Source organism: Pistacia vera, unplaced genomic scaffold, assembly GCF_008641045.1.
Source record: "Pistacia vera cultivar Batoury unplaced genomic scaffold, PisVer_v2 Contig146, whole genome shotgun sequence".
Taxonomy (NCBI): domain Eukaryota; kingdom Viridiplantae; phylum Streptophyta; class Magnoliopsida; order Sapindales; family Anacardiaceae; genus Pistacia; species Pistacia vera.
In genome coordinates this window covers 665,271-688,526 of record NW_022195532.1, presented here as the reverse complement: position 1 = coordinate 688,526, position 23,256 = coordinate 665,271, and the positions used below count along the sequence as shown (strand labels likewise).

Here is a 23,256-nt window from a genome sequence, read left to right as displayed (position 1 = left end):
TGATGGTGAAGTTATCAACCATAGCAGACTTTGAAGAATCATAATTGTGAACAATGGTTAGGCAACGAATTCCACACTATTTGTTAGACAATTTTTTAAAGATGCCGAACTACAACATCAATAAAAAATTAAGTGGCACTACAACAAAAATGGCCTACGGTAACATGCAAAAAGTGTTACCGTAGGTAATTCGTAGCATTTATAAGGATGCTATGACAACCCGTGTTACTAAAAAGTAGATATTGGTAACACTTTTTGTATGTTACTAATCATTTCAGTAACTGTCATAAAATGCTATTGTTAAGTATATTGTAGCACTTATTCATAGTTACAAATGATTTTTGGTAACACTGCATAAATGCTATAAATAAGTTTTCTATAATATTCTTAACCTGTTACAGTTTAATTTTTTGTAACATTCTTAAAAAGCTATAAATAAGTTTTCTGTAACATTCTTAACCTGTTACGGTTTAGTTTTCTGTAACATTCTCAAAATGCTATAAATAAGTGTTTTGTAACTTTCTTAACCTGTTACAGTGTAGTTTTCTGCAATATCTCAAAATGTTATAAATAAGTATTTTGTAACATTCTTAACCTGTTACAGTTTAGTTTTCTGTAACATTGTTAAAATGCTACAGAAGAGATTTTAATAACATGTTAAAAGTGCTACCAAAGTATCATTCATTGCATTTAGTAAATGTTACAAAATTATTTTTCCATAACATTTTGAAAGTGGTATCAATGTGTCTGTTATAGCATATATAAAACTGTTATACTTGTTATTTAAATAATACAAATTATAAATAATGATACACTAATTTTCCAAATTAAATTTCATTGATGGTGAACCTTCATATACAAAAAGTTTGCACATATGCCTAATAATAGGCACCCAACATCCTTTACATCCATGAAATCTAATATGCTTCATATATCATATCACATTTTGTAACATATAAACCTTCATATACAAAAAGTTTTATATATGCCTAACAAATATGCACCTATCATTTTTACATTATAACACCTAGATGATTGGAAAATTAACTATGAGCAATAGTTAATACCTTCCAATCATTCAAAAAAATTCTAACAACAAAAACCATCATGCATACCATCTTCCATTCCAAATTGTGCTTTACCGAAAAAGTACTCTTGCATTTTCACAACCTACAAAACCATTAATACAAAAAAATCTTCAATTCCCATGTATATTCTCAAAGATGACAACACATATATATTGTAAATTCAAGAAAAGATTAAGACAAAAGCGCCCCAAATATTAAATGCAAACGAAAGAGGAAAAGAACATGATTAAATCTTCATCTTCACAATCACTAGTTCTAAAAAATGGCACCATGCAGGTTTAAAAGAACATGTTTAAATATTCAACTTCACAATCACTAGTGCAAAAATGCCAACTGCAATTTTATAGACTGCAAACGGCAGTCTGCTATTTGCGTACTACAGTTTGCAAAATGCAGATTGTAGTTTGCAAAAATGCCAACTGCAAAATTGCAAACTGCAGTTTGCAAACTACCATGGCAGATTGTTCTACAGTAATATAGAGGTTGTTTCATACAATATTGCATGCTAAATCTATTGATCCTGCAGCTTAATTTTACTTGTATTTAGTAGCAGAAGCTTACTGATCAAGCTTGACTTTTGAACTGTGGGGCAAGTTATTGATAGAGTAAGGAGTGATGTGCTTCCCTAGTTGTCAACTTTTTGTTAATGCAGCTGCAGTCTGTTGCAGATATTGAAAAAAAATGTACAAGGTTGAATTAAATTAATAAACTTATTAAACATAAATTATATATAACTTACATGTGTATCAAGGAAAAAAGTTTACCCCAGTTGCATTGATTTTGGTAGCATCTCATTTTTTTTAGGCTGGGGCTGGCTTAATTCGAGACAGAGAGGTGGGTGTGATTCGTACCCATTGCTGATAGTGTATGGAGGCTGGAAAATCTTGTTTGCTGCATTTACTAACCAATAATTCATCATTGGTAATTAGTTTCAGAGTTATAAGATAAAAACAATATAGCAGTCATCTATCATTCTAAATATATGAACATTTAAGCAATCTAAACTGAAAATAAGGATTAAAACCTATGTGGTCATAGATATGATAAAAAAGAAAATAGTTTACTAGCAATGCTATCAAGGAGACAGCCAAATGATCAGATTTCCCTGACAGATCCAAACACTTCTAGCAGTAGGTTTTAAAAAGTGATGCATTGCTAAAATTATCGTTTAATGACTTAATATAAAAGAAGTCACTCAAGGCACAAGCACAGAAAAGAAGTCTACTATACCTTCATCTTATACCCATTCTCAAGAACTTTCAATAGTAAAAACAACACCACGCATGTTCATGTGATGATTCTGCAATGAACGCAATACTTCAAAGAACTAGAAATAATAAATGATTGATAAGAAAAACAGATAACATTTGGATTTGTCTTAAACATCAACAATCCTCACTCATTGACATGACGAAGCAATTTACAAATATTCAATATACTCCTTAAAAATTGACATGCAAACATTACCAATAAAACAAGATACAAGAAATAGACAGGTCACAAACTCACTAAATGGCACCTGAAGTGTTTAATAAGAATTTTACCAATTATGCAAACTGAAACCTGATCCAAACGCAAGAGGCCTCACTAAAGAGCACATTAAAAGTCCTAAAGAAACAATCATTTCAGCTACTTTTCTGACAAATTCCACAACTTTACTGGCCTTCTTTNAATGACTTAATATAAAAGAAGTCACTCAAGGCACAAGCACAGAAAAGAAGTCTACTATACCTTCATCTTATACCCATTCTCAAGAACTTTCAACAGTAAAAACAGCACCACGCATGTTCATGTGACGATTCTGTAATGAACGCAATACTTCAAAGGACTAGAAACAATATATGATTGATAAGAAAAACAGATAACATCTGAATTTGTCTTAAACATTAGCAATCCTCACTCATTGACATGACGAAGCAATTTACAAATATTCAATATACTCCTTAAAAATTGACATGCAAACATTACCAATAAAAAAAGATAAAAGAAATAGATAGGTCACAAACTCACTATATGGCACTTGAATTGTTTAATAAGAATTTTACCAATTATGCAAATTGAAACCTGATCCAAACGTAGGAGGCCTCACTAAAGAGCACATTAAAAGTCCTAAAGAAACAATCATTTCAGCTACTTTTCTAACAAATACCACAACTTTACTAGCCTTCTTTTTCTTTAAGAACATAAACGCTGGCCAAGTTGCCACTGGAACACTATCCCTCACTTGTATGCAATTAGCAACCTCTTATTAGCAATTACCAACAAACCCACCATATGTAGAGCCAACATCAAAAAAATTCAGTCAAAGAACCTTCCATTTCCAGTTGAATTTACAAGAGTAACAATGGTTATTTCAGACTAAAAAAGAAGACGAATTAATATGTTGAATATGTCTACGAATACCTTTTAGTCTTGTTTTTAATCTTTACACAAATGACCAAACATACCATAGATCAAGAAAACAAAGAAAAGCACCTGCGAATACTGTGAAATAAGTCTTGCCCAAGAAATTTTGAAACTCACTTTCGCTAATTTTGCAGGTCGCTTCTTCACACGCCCATTATTAAAGACTACGCCGATAGCCTTGGATTTCTCTTCATCCAACACAGGTTTCACCTAAAACCCCCACAGAGATAAATTAAAAAAAAAAAAAAAGTCAAATTACTGAATTAATAGCCAAGAAAAAAGCCCTCGAAAAACCCAGTCTTTGAGAAAAATTCAAGATTTAAATAAGTGTTAATACGTGTAAACAACTATATATTTATACCTTTTTCTGAAGCGGCACTAATTGCATTGATATTTGCATTCCCATGAATCCGGTGAAAGAAGGTTTCCTAGAATTCCTCTCTATTGAAGGGTTAATACGAAATTGAACAATAGCAGTCACCCCATTCAAAGCTTCATTCCACGAATCAAGTGAATGAAGGATTCCTAGAATTGCAAGACAAATTACAGCTATTATTTATCAAGTATAAGGTCCTCATGATAATCACTAGCCAAGAAAAACCCACTACAATACAATTCCAGTTTTCACAATACAATTCAAGAAAAACCCAGAAACCCTAGACAAATGCAAGCAAAAAAAGAATAAAAAACAATTGTGAATAATAAATTTAATCACGGTCTTTAGGTTTCACAACAATGTTAACAAGGAAATTGAAAGAAAGTGATTGTGAATGTTTACCAATTAAGTGCTTTTCTTCAAAGCTCTCTTGACTTCATTGTGAAAGCAAGTAGTAATACTATGGAGAAGAAGAGGGGAACGGAGTTGTGAAGTCTAGATTTCAGGCGTACAATGGAGAAGAAGAGGCGAACGCAGTGGAGAAGTCTAGATTTCAGGCGTCAAATGGAGAAAAAGAGGCGAACGGAGTGGAGAAGTACATATTTCAAGCTAAAATGGAGAAGAAGAGGCGAACGGAGTGCAGAAGTCCAGATTTCAGGCAAACAAATGGAGAAGAAGAGGCGAACGGAGTGGAGAAGTGGAGAGAAATTTACGTTGCCTTAGCATAAAATTACTTTTGGAAATTTTGTGTATCAGATCAGTGACGATGCAATGGAGAATTTTTCTAACTTTTTTTAATTTTAAGGGTTAAAACAATTTTGTTTAATTAAGGATTTTGGGTTGGCGGTATTAAAGTGTTATTTTCCCCGTTAATATTTGGGTGTTGTAAAGTGACAAAATAAACCCAAATAATAAATTGACCCCTAAACAATAAAAATGAGACAAAATCAACCTCATTTCATGTTGGCGGGAATGATATTTTGTTTCTTGTTAAATAATTGGGTTTATGGTAACACTTATAAAATGTTACTGTATTTTGATTATATGGTAACATTATAAAAAAGCTACTATATTACTACGTCTATTGTAACACTTTAAAAATGTTACTGTAGTTCCAGTATTAATAATATTTTTCAAAAAAGAGTTATCATTGATATAAAATGTGTTACAAAAAGTTAAAGTGTTACATATAAAAATAGTTATTGTAACATTTTAACAGCAATATGTTACTATAGATAGTCTACAGTAACACTTTAAGGAAAATTGTTACTGTCCAGTATTACCGTAGACCATTTTTGTTGTAGTTCTCTTAGGAATGTTCTTTTTTTCTTTTTTTTTCTTTTTCCTTTTCATCTTATTGCCAAAGATGGATTTCGCAATAAGTGACAGTGAAAAGTGAAAAGTCCAAGAAGTGGTTTTTCCTTTGAGGTAGAAGTTGCTACTCAAGTTATGATCAGGATTAGGAACATGATGGAGTGGAGAAGCTCTTTTAGCCTTAGAACCAAATAGACTTTTCCCAACCTCTAGATTCGGCCGATCCATGCGATCGTAGATGTCTAAAGCTGTCAAACCTTGACGGTTCTTTATATTTACTCCCATGTATATAATCATCAGCTTCACGACCTTTATTTTTCATGAGAAAAGGACAAGTTATAAACTTATAATTTAAAGAAAATGAAAAGGCAAAGATTCTTATTGATGAATTATTCCAATCCATCCCACCAAAAAATTTCATCCTTCATCCTACAGAAGCCAAGTGCTGGTAAATACAGGAAATTTTCAGAGGGAGCAAGCAGATAATGATTTTAGAAAATATCAGGCCTTCAGTTTCACGTTTTGATAATTTCATGTTTTATGTTGCGTATGTTAAGTAATATATTCAAGATTTCATATAGGTTAGTTTCTTTTTCAATTAAATTTTTATTCAAAATAATAAATTTAAAATTAATTTTAGGTTTAATTTTTTGAGATGAAGAAAATGATTTTATTAATAATAAATTAAATTTTGCGTTAATAATTTTGTAAAAGTTTCAAGTGCAATGTTTTAAGCTTTGAATTTCTAGTTTTTAGAGTCAAACTCTTTTCATTTCAAGTGTAATGTAAAAAAATTCACATTTGATGTTAATAATATCAATCTATCTTTTCAGATTTTCATTATGTTAAATGTTTCAAGTAACATGTTAGTTGTTTCAATTTAAATGTCTCTTGTATCAAGTTCTTATAGTTTCAAATTTGATGTTAGAATACTCGAGTTTTATGTTATATATTTAATTTCGTTAGAGTAAACGACATATTCCCACGCAAGTTTGACGAAATCCTAAATTGATAACCTATGCTACATTTATTCTAGATTTTCACCCTTAAAGTGATGAAAAAATGTTTGATGTAACAGTAAAGAGGTAAATTGGTCATTTTACGTGGGCGGCACGTGTTAGCAGACCATTGCCTTTAATAGTCCTTCAGTGCACGTTAGCAGATGGCGTCCCTGATTTTTTTTGCCCTTTTTTTGGCGATTCATCCACCCAAAATCACCCTTGTCACCACCATTTGAACCCCCATCCTCCCCTCTACAAAACCATACCCTTCACAACCCCTCATCACTCGCTAGTCGTCAGCCACGACAACCGCGACATGAGACTGGTTTTTTTTCTTCCCGTTTTCAACTGTTTTGAACAGCGACAACCCCAACCACCACCACCATTGGACTCCTAGCATCCTCTCCTATCAAATCCCTAACCTTCCCAGCCACGGTAGCTCACCGTTTATCGTCCATCACTTCACCAAAAAAGGTCGATGAACACGAACCCTTGGCCGGTGAACGACGACGAAATAGTTGCTAGGGACATAAGGGTTTTATAGATTTGGAGACGACGGATGTAGTGATGGTGTCCAATTGGATTTTCGCGGTCGGAATCAATCAGAATCCAACAAAGAACACTGAAACCCTAAGCCTAACAGTGCTAGCGATTGGAAGGGCCAATGAGTCGGGAACCAGAGGGGTTTTGGATGATGGACTACGGGGAAGGTGATGGAGGTGACTAGGGTGTTCGACGCCATCGAAAACAACCCGATCCTGTTTCCGAGAGGGTGTGTAGTGACTGAGGGTGTTTTTGACATAATTTGAAAATAAAATGGTAAGTTTTATAATTCTATTAATTTAGGGGTTAAAACATAATTTATTAATATAGAGTTAAGGGCATTATGGTAATTGCACCATCTAAACCCTAAAAATTGCTAACACTGTTATTTTAAGGGTGGAAATCTAGAATAAATGTAACCTGGGATACCAACTTAGGATTTCGTCAAACCTTGCGTGGGAATACGTCGTTTACTCTTTATGTTATCTTTAGTTTCAAGAACTATTAATGCATTCCAATATCGTGTCAAAGGTTTCTAATGACATGTTGGGATTTTGCTACCTTACGCAAAATCAAATTTTGCTTATAACTGGTTGTCCCAAAAATTTTAATAAAAAATATTTTAAATTAATACTTAAATTATTTTAATTTTTTAGAATAAAAAAATATATTTTTAAAATTTAATTTGGTATAACTTACATATTAAGAGTATCAAGTTTGATGTTAAAAATTTCAAGTATAATGTTATTAATGTCAAAGTTTGTTAATTTCAATTTTAATGTTTATAGTTTCATGTACAATATTGTTATATTGTTATTTAGATTTGAATTGGATTTTGAATTTATTTTAATTATCATTTCATCTTTAAATTTGGATTTTGGATTTATTTTATTTATGTTATATTGTTATTTAGATTTTGGATTTGAATAGAATTACTTTGGAGATTTATTAGATTTTTTAAATTTTATTATGCCATGTTGACGTTACCAATTCAACCACCCAATCCAATCGTCCGACCGACGATTCGGCACTATTCCACTGGTTCAACCTTGGGTCAATTTAATCCAACTGCTATAACTAGGTTTAGGATGTACTCGAAACGAATAAGGTTCTAGTCCCGGTCAGACGATCGAACTGGCCAGTCCGATCTGAGTTTTAAAACAAAGCTCTCATTCATGCCCTAAGGGTCTAATTTACAATTTTGCTTCGGTTATAGAAGTCAAATAGCAATTTTAGCGCAATAATGAGTAACATATAAAACCATTTGTCATATATTTATAGGGAAAATTAGATATGGTGAAACCTCACTTAGTTTCTCGCTCGAAGAGAAAGTCTTCTATCTGATGTCATGAGCTTGACATCGACTTCATTACCAGTGTAAAAGCATATAATAAAAGTCCACACAGCTCCATCATAACTTGAGTGGCTTTAGCGGCCGTCCCACATTACCCGACAATAACTTCGTGGGTAGTGACACGGGAATTGGGCAAAGACACAGGACTGGGATAGGGCGCTCGGCCCTGCACCGGTTCAAGGATTCTGAATTGAAATTACTCTTTAATAGAATGATAAATACTAAGCATCTTCAAAATTCTTTCATTTTCAAGGTCCCAATAGAAGTAGGTGATTACAAGTGCCATCTTTAAATTCTTTCATTTTCAGTTAAGAGCTAGCGTTTGGAATTTGCTCTCTCCGCTTCACACTTCACACTACAAGAGGAAGATAGGACCATCCCATAAATGTTGTGCTTTTAAAGGGTTTGTTGTAGGTTCTTTTATCATTGTATTTGATGTGATATTTTTATATTATTTATCTTTGGTCTTATTGTTTATATGTCAATATCATAACAAAATGAAAATAATGATTATAACTATCAAAAGATCTAAGATAACTTTTTTTAATTTTGAAGTGATTTATGGGGGTGTTTGGTTCTCAGGAATATCGTAGAAATCCCAAAAACTAAAAAGATGATTTCAAATTTGCGTATAAGTAGAAAATCATAAAAACATATTATATAATATTAATTGACTTAAATCAAAGCAATCAAAGCATTATTACCACCTTCGTCCTCCCACCTTAGGATCCGTTCTTTGTCGAAGTGTAGAGTCCATCCAAGTAATACTTTAAAAGTTCTAAAACTCTTGTTTCTGATGGTCACATGGACAGCAGTTTCACCTGGAACTGTCAAATCTCTGATAGATGAAGGCATTATTCAAATGTTATTTGAAGTATTTTGTAAAATTCAGTACTAATATAGTTTATTTCCTAATTTATTTCCTCTATGTACAAATCATGAAATCAAATTTATTTGTAATGCTTTGATTTAAGTTAATAAACATTATGTAATATAGTTTTTTATGTTTTTCTACTTATATGCAAATTTGAAATCATCTTTTGATTTTCTGGGATTTTTCCAATATTCTTGATAACCAAACACCCCTATATCACTTCAAAATTAAAAAAGTTAGCTTCGTATGTTTTGATAGTTATAATCATTATTTTCATTTTGTTATTATATTAACATATAAACAATAAGACAAAAGATAAATAAAATATAAAAATTAATATCACATCAAATACAACGATAAAAGAACTTACAACAAACCCTTTAAAAGCACAACATTCATAGGATGGTCCTATCTTCCTCTTGTGGTGTGAACCGGAGAGAGCAAATTCCAAACGGTAGCTGTTAACTGAAAATGAAAGAATTTAAAGATGACACTTGTAATTACCTAATTCTATTGGGCCCCTGAAAATGAAAGAGTTTTATGATGCCCTCATTATTTTTTGTTCTAATAAAGAGTAATTTCAATTCGGAATCCTAGTAGAAGTAGTCAGCCTATATGATTTTAATAAACTCAGTGTCGCGATCTAAAAGCATTATAATCATCTTTACCTTTGGCTTTATAGTTTTACCCTAGCCAGCACCAAATCTCACTAGTAAATTAAATAATAATGTTCTATCTTACATTTTCTTGACTTTTGGGGGGCCGTGAATGTGATCCAACATTATGATACAAATATAAAGGATTAATTTCACTCTATTACGTTAAATTTGGCATTGACTGAGTGGTTGAACACATCCAATGTGCGAAAGAATTATACCGGGACTAATTAATCTTAATAAGAAGCTTCTTAAACCCACCACCTACATTATAGAATCGACTCATTCGTTTAACACCCAAATAGAAGAGGACAGGTAGGGCAATACGAGGAAAATAAATGGGCTGAAATTGAGAGCAGTTGAGTTGTGGTGAGAATTATTAATATAATTAGATAAGAGTTGAATTGGTGAAGTGATGACACATTTTCATATTCACGCAAGAATAATATTGAGATGGTTTTTGGGGCAATTTTAATAATATTGAATCAGTTGAACATATATATTAATGAGGTGAATTAAGGTAAAATCGCATGCATTTCTTTTTTTTTTTTTTTTTACTCTTTGTGTTTGCGTGTTTACTATTATCAATCAGGGTGTACACGAATCGCATGTGCCACAAACAAGGTTTGGTGCATGTTACAATACATTGTGGCTGCTTATATACTTGAAGAAAATAAGTAAGAGAGTAAGTGAAGAAGAGTAAAGTTACAGTAGCTCATACACTGAACAATCGTTTTGAGAAGAAGACTTTTACAACTAAAGTGAAACGACATCGTTTGTGAAACTTCAGTCAGGTCCTCACATTTTGAGAACTTGCAGTTAGCATCATGAATCTTTGGTCAACATTTCCCCTCAAACTAAGCTGCTTCTCTTCTCCATTATATCTTCAACATTTCCCCGCAAAAAACTGATTCTGCTTTCTATCAGAATCTACATTATCAACACTATTAATCTGCGGCATTACTTCTACATCAACAAAACTGCATAAAATCTTCAAAAACAAAATCTGCATTATCAACACTACTGATCAGCTGCATTACTTCTGCACCAACAAAACTGCATAAAATCTCCAAAAACAAAATTTGCATTATCAACACTACTGATCTGCTGCATTATTTTTATGCACCACCAAAATTGCATAAAAACTGCATTAGCATTATTTTTCTACATCACCAAAACTGCATAAAAAACTGCATTAGCATTATTTTTCTGCACCACCAAAACTGCATCAGCATTATTTTTCTGCACCACCAAAACTGCATAAAAACTGTATTAACAACTCCCTGCATTACTTCTTATCTACTGCGTTATTTTTCTACCACCAAAATTGCATAAAGACTGCATTCACAACTCCATAACAGTTGACCTGCTACATTACTTCTACATCATCAAAAATTCTGCATCAATCCAAAACTTCATAAAGATTCTGCATTAACAACACCATAACAAAAACTTCATAAAGATTCTGCATTAACAACACCACAACAAGTAATCTGCTGCACTACTTCTGCATCACCACATCAAAGCTGCATAAAAATATTGCATTAACAATATCACAAGAAGTAATCTGCTGCACTACTTCTGCATCACTACATCAAAGCTCTAAGCTACTGCACTACTTCTGCTCCTGCATTACCACATCAAAACTGCATAAAAAGATCTTCATTTAACAACACCATTACAACTGATCTGCTGCACTACTTTGCTGCAGTGATTTCTAAACCAACAACAGGCATGGCAAGAACATTCAATTTCTGTCTCAGTTCTTGAAATTGAGTTACTGACAAGGCCTTGGTTAGCACATTTGCTATTTGTAGCTGAGATGGTACATACTGAACTGCAGTCTTCTTTGCAAGAACTTGATCCCTGATGTAGTGAACATCAATTTCAATGTGTTTGGTTCGTGCATGAAAAAAAGGATTTGCAGCAAGAGCACCCGCACCCACATTATCACACCAAATAACAGGAGGAGTTTTCAGGTTTAATCCTAACTCTGAAAACATTCTTTGCAGCCATGCAATTTTAGTGGCTGTGTTAGCTAATGCCCTATACTCAGCTTCAATTGATGAAAGAGCAACCACCTTCTATTTTCTTGAGCTCCATTGAATTAGATTAGGACCAAAGAACACACAATACCCACTTGTAGACCTTCGGTCATCCAAACTACTACCCCAATCCGCATCAGTATAACATTCAATGCTAAGAGATGCTGCTGGTCTGAACTATAATCCATAGTACTAAGTGCCTTTTATATACCTTAAAACCCTTTTGCAAGCCTGCCATTGAAGCTCAGTAGGAGCTTGAAGATACTGACTTAATTAGTTTGTTTACTACACAGCTTATATCGGGTCTAGTAAGGGTAAGGTATTGAAGGGCTCCTATGGTGCTCCTATAAAGACTAGGGTCTTTGAATAAAGGGCTAACTGTAGAATAGAGTTTGATATCAACAATCATTGGAGTTGAACATGCATGAGAATCTTGCATTTGTGTCTTGACAAGTAGATCAACAATATACTTAGTTTGTTTTAAGTGAATATCATCAGGTGTTCTTTTAGCTTCTAACCCCAAGAAGTATTTGATGGAACCAAGTGTCTTTAAAGCAAATTGATCATTCAATTCTTGAACAAGCTGATGTATGGATGAAGAGTTGGATCTAGTAATCAAAATGTCATCCACATATATAAGACTATATTTAACATGACCAGAATTTTTACAAATGAACAAACTAGAAACAGAAATAGAATTCTGAAATCCTTCGGCAATAAGTGCAAACTTCAGCTTGTCAAACCAAGCTCTAGGGGCTTGTTTAAGGCCATAGAGAGCCTTATTTAATTTGCAAACATAAGAGGGAACATCAGCATTTTCAAATCCATCAGGTTGCTGCATGTAGACAACTTCATTCAAAGTACCATTATGAAATGCATTGTTCACATCCACTTGTTGGATATCCAACCATTAGTTACAGCAAGGGTGAGAATGATCCTAATGGTGGGGGGTTTAACTGCAAGACTAAATGTTTCAAAGTAATCCAACCCGGGTGTCTGTTGAAACTCTTTAGCAACCAATCTAGCTTTGTATTTTTGCAAAGAACCATCAGCATGAAACTTGGTCCTACACACCCATTCATTCCCAACTACATGCATGTCATTAGTTCTTGGTACCAAAATCCAGGTGTTGTTTTTCATTAGTGCATCAAATTCCATTTGCATAGTTTCTTTCCATTCAGCAGTAGCTAATGCCTCTTTCACAGAACAAGGTTCAGGGAGGACAAAGGTGTTACCAGATAAAATAAGTGCAGTTTTTCCTGAATGGTTGAGGGTCACTGAAGAATTGGTTTTGGACCTTGTTAACATGGGATGTGTGTTTGTATTTGGAGGCTGATTAGTTGATGTAGTGAGAAACTGTCAGGGTGCCAAGTCAACTACAAGTTGGCAGTGAGTAAGATCTTGATTAGAGGATGATTGAGAAGTGACATGAGGATGAAGAGGTGGATAAGAGGTTAGATCTATTGCAAGTGTATGGTTTGGGAGTTTGGAATCGGTTTGCTTATAGGGAGAAGGTATTAGTTCAAGAGAGGGATTTTGAGGATTGGACACTCGTTTAGATGAATCAGGTGCTGTGTTTAAAGAATTTGGAGAGGAATCAGTAGGTAAATTGGAGGTATTTTCAGGAGCAAGGTCAAACTTTTAGGATGATAATGGTGAGGTAGAATTTGATACTCCAACTGTTGAATGAGGACTATCTTGAGAGCGTTCTGCTGGAGAGTTTTTGCTGGACACATCAGGTGGTTGAACTTTGGAATAAGGAAAATGAGTGTGTGACTCTTTGAAATATGATTCTCTAGGGGCTGAAGTATTAGGCTGACCAAAACCAAATTTAAAAGGAAACTCTATTTCATGAAATTTAACATTAGGAGTAATGTAAATTTTTTCTTCGGCACTTAGACACTTATAACCTTTGTGAATTAGGATGTATCCTACAAACACACACTTTGAAGAGTGAAAGCTAAGTTTATGTTGATTATAATCTCTCAAATAAGGGAAACAAGCTGACCCAAAAACCTTTAAAGAATTGTATAGGGGTGGTCTACCAAACAGCACCTGATATGGTGAAATAAAATCCAAAATAGCAGTAGACATTCTATTTATTAGAAAAGCAGCAGTGTCAAATGCAAACCACCAGAGATGCATAGGCATGGATGCATGTGCTAACAAAGTTAAACTTGTCTCTACTAAGTGTCTATGCTTCCTTTCACTACGCCATTTTGTTGATACACATGAGCACACGAATACCTAAATTGGATTCCTAATTTTGTTAAGTAAGGCACTAAACCTCTATACTCACCCCCTTGATCAGATTGTAAACAATGGATTTTATGTTGAAACTGTCTTTTGGCTAAGTGATGGAATTTGATAAAGACAGATTGCACTTCAGCCTTGGTTCTTAAGGGAAATAACCATGTAAATCGACTATAATCATCTAGGAAATGGATATAGTATTTGAACCCTTCTAAAGATGCAATTGGAGCTGGACCCCATATATCACTATGAATCAATTCTAATGGTTTCGTGGCCCTAGAGTCAGAGATTGGAAAATGGTTTCTATGTACTTTGCCAATTTGGCAAGCATCACAAAAAGATAAGGCTGGAATGGTTTGTGATGAATTTGAGTGCACTTGATGCATGATTTTATTAAAAACTATTGAGTGTCGATGACCTAGACGATTATGCCAAAGTGAGGAAGCAGTTTCTTTGTTGCTAACAGCTTGTAATGCTAGAGATGAATAGTCAGTGATGCTGGATTCACAGTTAGGAATATTAGAAACAGATGCACCTATATCAGACTAAAGATTTCTGTGTATTTCAACATGATTTGTATTTGATGAAGTTGAAATGTCAGATGCATGAGAACCATAATCAGAGATAGTATGTAAGAGAATATTGATAGTACATGCTGATGCATCAAACATGTCAGAATTATTACTAGCAGCAGCAGTATGATTAGTAAAACAATTATCATGGGCAGTATTTGATGATACATTAACAGCATACATGTCAGAGATACTAGTACAGTGTGCCAAATCAGAACCATCTTTATTAAAAGCAACAGAATTACAATTATTCAAAACAGATTCACTAGCTATTTCATTACTGCTATTTTTGGTACTGCCGACCTTAAGACAATATGTGGATTTATTCTCAAGACTAGACACAGGATTATTGCAAGAAACAAGACTGGAGGTTTTAACACAGCTTCCTACGGGCTCATTATTAATAACAGTAGACTCAGGTTCAATAAAAGTTACTTTGGTAGGTTCAATTTATGAGACAAAACTTTAACATTTAAGAGGTGCAGTAGACTGATCAAAGGAAGGTAAAGGACTGACAGAAGGAAGTCACAACTGATACAGTCCAGTATTAAGTTCTCCCTGCAGTAACACTGCCTTGGAAAGTTTGTCCTTAACAACGCAACAATTAGAGTTAAATTCTACAACAACATTATTATCCTTAGTGAACTTAGATATACTGAGCAGATTTTTAGTGATTCTAGGTACGCACAAAACATTTTTTAAGTGTAAACATTTAGATTGTAAAAAGCTAGTTAAGGAAGTAAAGCCAATATGTGAGATATCAAGGAACTCACCACTGCCTACTTGTAGCTGATCAGCTCCGCCATAGTTTCTGCTAACAGTCAACTGATTGAGGTTAGAAGTGACATGATCCGTAGCCCCAGAGTCCATATACCAGGCAGGATCTTAAGCAGTTGTGTAGGAATTTGATGCAACATGTATATGTGATGAAGGCTGTGAGTTAAATGGTGAAGGTTGTTGAAAGGCAAAGTAGGCTTGAGTTGGTGTTGTGATCTACTGGCTTGGAACTGTGAGGTTTTGTGGTGGTGAGGTAAAGTGTTGTTGCTGATGGTTAAGACCACTATAGTTGCCATGTGGTTGTGTTGTATTGAAAGAGACAAAGCCAAGTTGTAACGATTGTGGAGATTGCTGTGAAGGGATCTGTATTGTTTGATTGTTTGGATTGGTAAAAGATCCATTAAGTTGCTCACTAGAGTTGAAAGATCTATTCCCAATTGAGTGATTGGTAGAACTGAACTGTGGAGATGCACCATTTACAACACCTATGGAATGATTATTTGAGTTGTACTGAGGAGGGGCACCATTGTAATTAGAATTGTACCAATGATAACATTGCACAACAGTGTGTCCAATTTTACTGCACAGTTGACAAATCGGTCTGCCCCTACCATTTCCTCTACCTCTTCCTCGTCCAGAACTTCTAAATCCAGTAGGTTGATAGGAGACAGTTGAAGCACCATAAGGATTAAAGGTGCTGGTTGATAAAATTGGCCATAATGGACAGAGGGAACTGGAGCAGATAAAGGACAATGTTGAGTAAAAGATGGATTGGATAAAGTGTTTAGCGACGGAGGAAATTGAGATGACAAACTTGAAGTGTTTATAGGATCATTTGAAGAATTATTGGTGTTGATAAAGGTTGGCTTAAGACCAGCATTACTCACAGCAGCAACATGGACAGAACTAGTAGAAAAATGAACAGAATTAAACTTTTCTAACCTCAGTTCATACTTCTGTAACAAGAACTGTGCTTCTTGAAGTGTCACTGTATCAAACTTGGATTCAAGCCGTGAAGTCAAGTTAACCACCGCTGCATCAAATTCAGGTCCCAAACCGTCTAACACATACTAAAGTACTTCTTCATCAGTGATAACTGGACCACTAGCAGATAAACTTTCTGCTATATTTTTCATCTTCTTAACATACTCACTAATGCTTAAATTGCCTTTTTGTGTAGTTTGTTATAGGTTTTTCAAATGTAGAGCTCTGGCTTTAGAATCATTTAGGAATTCTCGCTCAAGAGCAAACCAAATCTCAGATGAAAGCTGATATTTTGATATACAACTAAACATGCATTCAGAGATTGAAGCAAGTAACCAAGTAACTAAAAACTTGTCAGTTCGTTTCCAAGCAATATACGTCGGATTGACTTTGCTTTTGGTTAGGTTAATTTTTGATAGAGCACTTTCAATTTTAGAGGAATTTTCACTTTCTGATGAAATTAAAGGTTGAGGACACGGAATTAAACCTGTGAGGTGTTCTTCCAGCTTGTTAGAGTTATGAAAGTGACTCTACTTTGGTAACAAAAAGACCCTATGTGTAATTGAATTGAAGTTATATTGAGACAATTAAGAGAAATTATGAATTTATGTTTAAAAATCATATTTTGAGTTTTTCTTACTAATTTGGCATGTTTGGATTGAAATTTGAGATTGTGTAAGTTGATATTAGGATGTGATTTATTTTCTAGGGTTGATGTTGTCTCATTTATGTCATTCAGGGGTCAAATTCTCATAATCTTGGGGTTGATTTTGTCACTTTCAAACATGTAGGGACCAAAATGATATTTTACATTTTGTTCTATAAAAAGAAGATGAAAAGTCGCCTACAGGGGAGGCTGTTCACCCAGTTTTCCGGTGAGCTCCAGCGACCCTTCGTCTCCCCATGCACTGATCCGTCATTAGCCACCGCAAGCCGCCACCATGAAACATCACACAGCCGCGATGATTCGTCTCCCACCACCGCGACGTTTTGTCTTCCCGGCCAATTTTGGCCATTTTTCGGTGACGTTCCAGCTCCCCAAGGGTCGATCTCCCTTCCCCATGGCCAGATCTACACTTCCCTAGCTTCAGTCGCTGCGAAAATCGTCGGAATCTGTGACTTTGCCGCCGCGCCTCTTCATCTTCCAGGCCAGATCCTACTCATTTCCGACGACTTCTCACCTCCCCAGGACCTGATCTGAACTCCCCATCACCAGAGCTTTCCATCGGTACCTTCGGATCCCATTTCCGCCACCGTTTTCCAAAAGACCCGCCGGAAAATTAACGTTTTTCGGCGAAGTGCGGCTGTTCGTATTCCAGGCTATCCGTTGGTCATTTTCACCCCTTCTTCTCATCATATCGCTGTCGGTTACCTCCTCTCCACCATGGTCAACTCTGTTTCCACCGTTTCGGCCTCCGTCATCACCACCATGAGCGGATAAGTTCCCGGTTGTCCGTTACGGTGTAGGTGAGATCGAGATTGACTCCACTGATCTCCTCATCAGCTCTCAACTAGTTGGATGAGCCCAAATGTTGGATATTTGGTTAAGTTTCTTGTATTCAGATTATATTTGTTTTCGTTTCAGTTTGTTTGCGATACTTTAATATTATTCTGATGCTCAACGTGTTGAATTGATAATGTCCATTGAGAACATTTATTGATATATAACTTTTCGCATAATTGAATGTCAGTTTGAGATTATTGAATGTTGATTATGACTTTAAATTGCTTCGGTACTGATTGCAATCAAGTTGTAGTAGCGTTTAATATCATTTCTACTAGGAATGCATTTATTTTGTAATTAGTTGATTGGATGATACAAGTTAGTAGGTTGTACTTGTTAACATTGTACCAACTAGTGGTATTTAAGGGTTTAGCACTTTTCGATTAGTCAATGATAGTCTTTAACCAATCGATCTGTAACTAAGACGACGGGGAGACAAGATAGATTATGCCTAGATTGTCGGGAGATATTTCTATTGATTTGTCTAGCCTTGTAGGTTTAGGGGATCGTAGAGGGTGGAGGAGAATTGTGTGAGTCGGTCTCGTGTCGAACCAAAACCGTAACGGCAACATTTTTATTATAAAGTCTTTATTTGTTTTAATTTCACTATTTCATTATTTGCATTTAGCCTATTTAGTTTCATTAATCCATTGCCAATTTCATTTCCGCTACTTAAAATACATTAGGTTGTTAGTCTTGCTCCCTGTGGATTCGATCCTACTTACCACTAACTACGGTATATAGGTTTAATTTTTAGATCGTGATGATCGCTCTAACACAGCTCATGAGCTCCAACAGTAGAAAGAGCTTGCGACCTCCAAAATCGATAGTTATCTCAATAGTTATCTCGCGTCAACTTTGGATTAATCACTTGTAAGCTTGAAGAGAAGATTGAGGAGTGCGAATCAGTGGAATTTTGGAGCTTATTCATGCTATTTGCAGAGAGAATAACACCAGAAAAATCAGCCATTGACGTGAGTTTAGGGCTCTGATATCATGTGAAATTGAAAGAAAAGAAAGATAAAACTTGATTCTAAGCTGAATAATTCTTTGTATTTGATTGATTAACTAGTTACAATACATTGTGGCTGCTTATATACTTGAAGAAAATAAGTGAGAGAGTGAGTGAAAAAGAGTAAAGTTACAGTAGCTCATGCACTGAATAATCGTTTTGAGAAGAAGACTTTTACAACTAAAGTGAAACGACATCGTTTGTGAAACTTCATTCAGGTCCTCACATTTTGAGAACTTGCAGTTAGCACCATGAATCTTTGGTCAACAGTGCAGACCTTCGAAACTATCAAGGGCCTGGCCCTGCCTCATGTTGCCATCAACACGTGCAAGTACTTGAACCAGTGCGGAGTCCGGCGCCCTATCCCAACCCAGTGTCTCTGCACCACGAAGTTATGGTCGGGTAATGTGGGACGGCCGCTAAAGCCGCTCAAGTTATGATGGAGTTGTGTGGACTTCTATTATGCTTTTACACATGTGATGAAGCTAATGTCAAGGAGAGAGAAACTTGAGTGAGGTTTCACCAAATCTAACTTTCCCTATAAATATATGACAAATGGTTTATATCATTATATGTTCCTCTTTATAGCCCTAAAATTGCTATTTGACTTCTATAACCGAAGCAAAATTGTAAATAAGAGCCTTAGGGCATGGATGAGAACATTGTTTTAAAACCCAGACTAGATTGGTCGGTTTGACTGACCCTATCGAGAACTGGATCCTTATTCAGTCTGGGTACATCCCAAACTCGGTTATAGCAGTTGGATCGGATTCACTCGGGGTTAAATCAACAGAACAATATCGAATTGTCGGTCGGACCGGTGACATCAATATGACATAATAAAAATTTAAAATTCTAATAAATTTCTAAAATAATTCCATCCAAATCCAAAATCTAAATAACAATATAACATAAACAAAACAAATTGAAAATCCAAATTTAAAGATGAAATGATAAATAAAATAAATCCAAAATCCAATCCAAATCCAAATAACAATATAACAATATTATACATGAAACTATAAACATTAAAATTGAAATTAACGAACTTTGATATTAATAACATTATACTTGAAATTTTTAACATCAAACTTGATACTCTTAATATGTAAGTTATACCAAATTAAATTTTAAAAATATAATTTTTTATTTTAAAATATTAAAATAATTAAAGTATTAATTTAAAATATTTTTTACTAAAATTTTTGGGACAACCGGTTACAAGCAAAATTTGATTTTGCGTAAAGTAGCAAAATCCCAACATGTCATTAGAAACCTTTAACACGGTATTGGAATGCATTAGTAATACTTGAAACTAAAGACAACATAAATGAAATATATAACATAAAACTCGAGTATTCTAACATCAAATTTGAAACTATAAGAACTTGATACAAAAGACATTTAAATTGAAACAACTAACATGTTACTTGATTCTAAAAACTAGAAATTCTAAACTTAAAACACTGCATTTGCAAAATTATTAATACATAATTTAATTTATTATTAATAAAATTGTTTTTCTTCATCTCAAGAAAATTAAAGTTAAAATTAATTTTAAATTTATTATTTTGAATTAAAATTTAATTAAAAAAGGAACTAACCTATATGAAATCTTGAATATTTTACTTAACATGCGCAACATAAAACATGAAATTATCAAAACTTGATACTAAAGGCCTGATATTTTCCAAAATCAGTATTATATGTTTGATAATCTTAAATTTTTTTACTTTATAGAGGGATTGCCAGTTGCTTAATTGGTTGTTTTATGTGGAATTGGACACATAGTTAGTTCTTGAAATCCAAACAACATTTACTGAATGTTACAAAATACTTGAAAAGTATAACATAACATTTGAATAATGCCTTCATCTATCAGAGCTATGACAGTTACAGGTGAAACTGCTGTCCATGTGACCATCAGNTTCAGAACTGTTTTTTGATTTTGTAAGGTAATAGACATTTTGTAATGTTCAAAACTATCATGGTTAATTCAACATTGGATGTAAATATGAAATGCTATACGCAGGCAGATTGCTGTAAAAAAGGGGAACTTGGCTCGATCAAACCCGGATAAATGGTGGTTTGATCGAGCCTTATCGAGCTCGATAACGAGCTCGTGAACCCTTATCGAGCTCGATAACGAGCTCGTGAACCCTTATCGAGCTCGATAACGAGCTCGACAAGGCTCGCGAACTCGATATCAAGTCGGCTCGCGAGCCGGCTCGAGCTCGAGTCTCAATTTTGAGGCTCGCCAGGCTCGAGCTTGAGCTCGAGCTCGACACTGTTGTAAACGAGCTGAGCTCGATAAGCCAAAAGCTCGACTCGGCTCGGCTTGTTTACACCACTTGTGCCAACAAACCTTACCAAACAATTCTTCCGCAGCCGATGCACGGACAACAGCTCAATGAGGACATGTGTGTATAGTATGCGTGATGATGTGGCACACCCTTATTGGGTGGTTGTATATGCGTGGATGCATAGAAATATTATCAACCTTATCATGTTAGACATCAAGAAAATAGTCACCTATCACATATGTTATGATCCTTCATCATAAAGAAATGAATTGGGGTTTTGGGTTTACAAGATTTGAGTAAGAAGCATCACTAATTTCTTTTATTTTTTTTTTTATTTTTTTTTTTTTGTGGTAATTGTCAATTATCGGAGTTGAAAGGTATTCGGAAGCTCCAACTCCTCAATTATTATATTGATTTCCCATCTCTGAATAAAGGTGAGTTAGATCGATCAAGAGTAAATTAGACATGATGTCATTTGAGGTTAAGGGTAGTGATTGATATGATGAGAGAGTCGCATAAGAAAAGCTGCAATCTTACATTAAAAAAGAAAATAGATTAATAGGATTTTGAACTTATAAAAATGGATAAATAACATCATTTAATAAATTGATCTCAACCAGCTCTAACATATGTACCTGATAAGAGTTTTGATAAATTCATTTCAAAAGATAATCATGAGATCATACTTTATTTTATCAAAGGTTTTCAAAAGTAGTTGGGATGACTTTTAAAAACCGAAAAAATGCTTGGATAAGACTGAATTACCAAAATACCGTATGACAACTAATCATCAATATCCATGGAACACGTGTGGTTTCTTTAAGTATAAATAATATTTTATAAAGTAGAGTTTATTATAAATACAGTATGGTGAATATGCAAAGACATTATCATCTGGTGATCCAAGTTAGCAGGGTGATGTGGCTCCTTCCAGGTTGTTGGATCGTGATACCCGTGTGAGAAGACTACCAGGCATTTTGGTGATTTCATTTAAAATGGGTTTTTTAGGTTTCGGGTATAAAAGGGTGAATAATTATACTTGGGGGACATGGGGAACTGATGGGTATTCCATCATCTCTGTCATTTTTCTCTCTGAAATTGTGTTTGCTCGTTGAATAAAAATTGGTTCCCTCACCTTGAGTTGTTCCCTTGTGTGTTTTCAGTTCTTCTAGTTAGTTATTTGATCTGATAGCCAGGATCGTCTCTAGAACATTTGTGACCTTAGGCAAGAGTTATTTTGGGGCCCTCTAATAATATAAAGCATATATTAAAAAATTATTTCTTTTTTTTTTTCCCCTTTTGAGATGAAAAATCACTAGGAGAGATGAACAGCAATCAGCAGGCTAACAAAGTTAGGTTGGTGGGGGGTTTTGAAGAGTAGATGTTGGAGAAGTGATGGGTGGTGAAATGGGTTTCCAATGCCAAGATTGATAAGAAAAGGCTTGAGAAGTCATGGCCCAAAAGGTATCGATGACCGACGATTGACAGAGTAAACGGATAAGGTATGACAAGGATTTTGGTGAGAGGGCTGAGGGGAGGAAGATGGTGGTGTCGGGGAAAGCCAACAATGTCGGGTATATGCCAAAAAGGCTAGAAATGGCTGTCGTGTGGTGGAGTTGGGTTGCAAGATTCATAAAAAATTACTCAAATCGAGGGCTATCGAGGTTGGGAAATGATAAAATGATGATTTCGGTCGATTTTGGTGAGAAAATCGACCGGAACCAAAATTGACCGAAATCAACTCCAAAACACTGGCGGCAGAAGAGGGCTGGAGATGATTTATGTGAATGCCAAACTTTGGGATTGAATTGGAGGTGAGTAATTTGAGATATGTAAATGACTATTTTAGTCTTCCATTGTTAAAAGAGATTCAATGTGTTAATTTCGGGGTGTAAACTAGAATATATAAAACTAGAGGTATAAACTTGCCATTTTGTTAAACTTTGGGTGGGAATATATGTAAAAAGTTTATAATAAATTTGGGCTTTTATAGCTTTTTTTTAGGGCCCCTTGGCTTAGATAAGAAATTATAAATCATTTTCATTTTTGTAAGATATTAAAAAATAAATAAATAAATAAATTATAAAAAATTTGGGCCCCCATTTTTTTGGGGCCCTAGGCAGTAGGCAGGTGCCTCACCTGCCTACCCCTTAAGCCGGCCCTGCTGATAGCTTTACCTTGAGCTGGTGCCTTG

The 23,256-nt window shown here is 34.7% G+C and overlaps 1 long non-coding RNA gene across 5 annotated transcripts; it reads right to left on the bottom strand.

Moving 5' to 3' along the window:
• Nucleotides 1-1,108: 1,108 nt before the first annotated feature.
• On the bottom strand, nucleotides 1,109-4,627 carry LOC116123903. 5 transcript variants are annotated; one of them, XR_004127111.1, is made up of 7 exons: nucleotides 4,273-4,627; nucleotides 3,856-4,019; nucleotides 3,564-3,704; nucleotides 2,820-2,889; nucleotides 1,853-1,988; nucleotides 1,650-1,747; nucleotides 1,109-1,170 (listed from the first exon to the last, which is right to left on the bottom strand). It is a non-coding gene; the product is annotated as an uncharacterized LOC116123903 (long non-coding RNA). The 5 variants fall into 5 exon arrangements; XR_004127109.1 differs by having other exon boundaries at nucleotides 3,612-3,704; XR_004127108.1 differs by lacking the exon at nucleotides 2,820-2,889 and adding an exon at nucleotides 2,319-2,388 and having other exon boundaries at nucleotides 3,612-3,704.
• Nucleotides 4,628-23,256: the final 18,629 nt, after the last annotated feature.